A 1,979-nucleotide genomic window follows, 5' to 3' on the forward strand; every position below is an offset into this window, starting at 1 on the left:
TTCTTTCTTATGAATAAAAAAGATATAAATATATAAATATTCTCAATGTACGGCTGAAAATGATCATAAAAAAATAGATGTCATATGCACTTTGCTCAGCCCCACCCTAATTCTCCAAAATTATATAATACAAAAAAAAAATGTAAACAAGATTAAAGGTTTAGCCACATACATATAATGAGCGCCTAGCCATTGAATGAGGACATTGAGGGTATTTTACAAATATCTCATAGTACTAGGTTCAAGGTCAATTCAGGCCCAACCCTGAAACCTGAAACCCCTGCTTTATATAACATACTCAAAATGGGGATGCGCCGGACTACCCAAGTGCCATGCCCGGATCCAAATCTCTATCCTTCTTGGGTCTAACGCGGGATGGTGGAATTGGAACCGCTACAGAGCCAAGATTCCAATCCAACTATATATTTAACGGGAATAAAAGGTTATATTGAAAAATTGGGTAAAATATAAAAGCCTCTCTTAAAGTTTCCGACAATCATAAAAGCCTCTAATGTAGTTTCATGTTAATAAAATTACAAAACTGCCCTTGATTAAATCGTCAGTCATTAAAATATTTTAAAATACCAGAATCGCCCCTACTTATCCAATAGGATCCTCTATGTGTTCAGTTTAAGTCTCTGTATGCAACACACCATTATGGTTCAGGACCTTCAACCCTTGTGCAATTGTTATAGTATTTTTCTTCTTGTATTCTTCCTTCTCTTCTTTATTGCCTTTCTTCTGGTTTCTTGTCTTCCTTCTTGGGTATGGGAGAGATGAGCTCCACCTTCTTCTCCGTCTTCTATTCTATTCGCTCTCGAATTTTCAGTGGGTCTATTTTTCGTACCACAGTTAGTTTATTGTTGCCACAATCTCCTTTGACGTCTTCGATACCTTTATCCACCACCACATAACGCAACAGCAAAATGAAGAGATGATTAAAATATTTAAAGGCAAGAAAATGAAATCTAAATACAGATACATTTTTATAAGAAAAGGGGATATCAAAACAAATAACTCCTGTTTGAAAAAACAAAACTACTTCTTCCCAAAATATTTTGCAAGTAAATCAGCAGAGATGGGAGCAATGGATCCCGATCTCAAAGCAATTTTGTAAAATCCCAGAAGAACAAAGGAAAAATTTTGAAAAAACCAGGAAACGGATTCTGCTTCTTTCTCATTGGCCTATGTGTGTCTATACTCAGAAAAACTAAAGGAATTTGAAAAAGAACTGGAAAAAGATGCTACAGCCTATAGGTACTACTTTTAACACCAATGACAAGAGAAACAGCAAGATTAATTCTAATGTTTTTTATGTACCTTTGAAACCCTCAGCAGATCGTTTAACCTTCTTGGCGCAACCTTCACAGTGCATATCAACCTTCCAGACCACGGTAATCAAACCGTCATCCTTTTTCCGTCCTCCAACCTTCTTCTTGCCTTCATTCTTGTTCTCCTTTTACAACAAAACAAAGCCGATAAAAAAAAACAAAGAAATAAGAGATCACGATCGTTCGAAACTTCAACCTAACAAAGAGCAAGTTGAGAGCGGGGGAGGGAGAAGCAATTAATGACGCTAATGAGGGGACGGAAGGAGATTTTGTTAAATGATTTTTGTATTTTATCCTTAAAAGTTATATGTTAATTGTGGGGCCAGATGAAAGTACTAATAAAGCGGAAACTGGCCCGCGTATCAGTTTGGTAGCATAGGCGAGCGAGAAAGGACGAATTATGTTTCGCTCGCGGGCCCACTTCATGATGGCGAACCGCGTGAACCCCACTCCGCGATTGTGCACCGCATCATGCCTTCAACGTCGTCGTTCTCGTTCATTCGGCGTGAATTGAGGAAAATTGAAAAAGTTGTAGCGAAATACATCTGGCTAATCAATTCGAATAATAAACGTGGTAGCGAATTAGGTGTAATTTTGGGTGGGATTTAATTGGTCAAAACTTTTTTTTTATTATTTTTTTAACTTTTT

General features: G+C 37.1%; 1 long non-coding RNA gene across 1 annotated transcript; it reads right to left on the minus strand.

The window, feature by feature from the left end:
• Window positions 1-1,779, minus strand: LOC148864740 (uncharacterized). The gene is made up of 2 exons (XR_016110466.1): window positions 1,321-1,779; window positions 1-894 (listed from the first exon to the last, which is right to left on the minus strand). It is a non-coding gene; the product is annotated as an uncharacterized LOC148864740 (long non-coding RNA).
• Between the last annotated feature and the right edge of the window lie 200 nt (window positions 1,780-1,979).

Source organism: Nelumbo lutea, chromosome 3, assembly GCF_056320005.1.
Source record: "Nelumbo lutea isolate HS-2025 chromosome 3, American lotus-T2T, whole genome shotgun sequence".
Classification (NCBI taxonomy): domain Eukaryota; kingdom Viridiplantae; phylum Streptophyta; class Magnoliopsida; order Proteales; family Nelumbonaceae; genus Nelumbo; species Nelumbo lutea.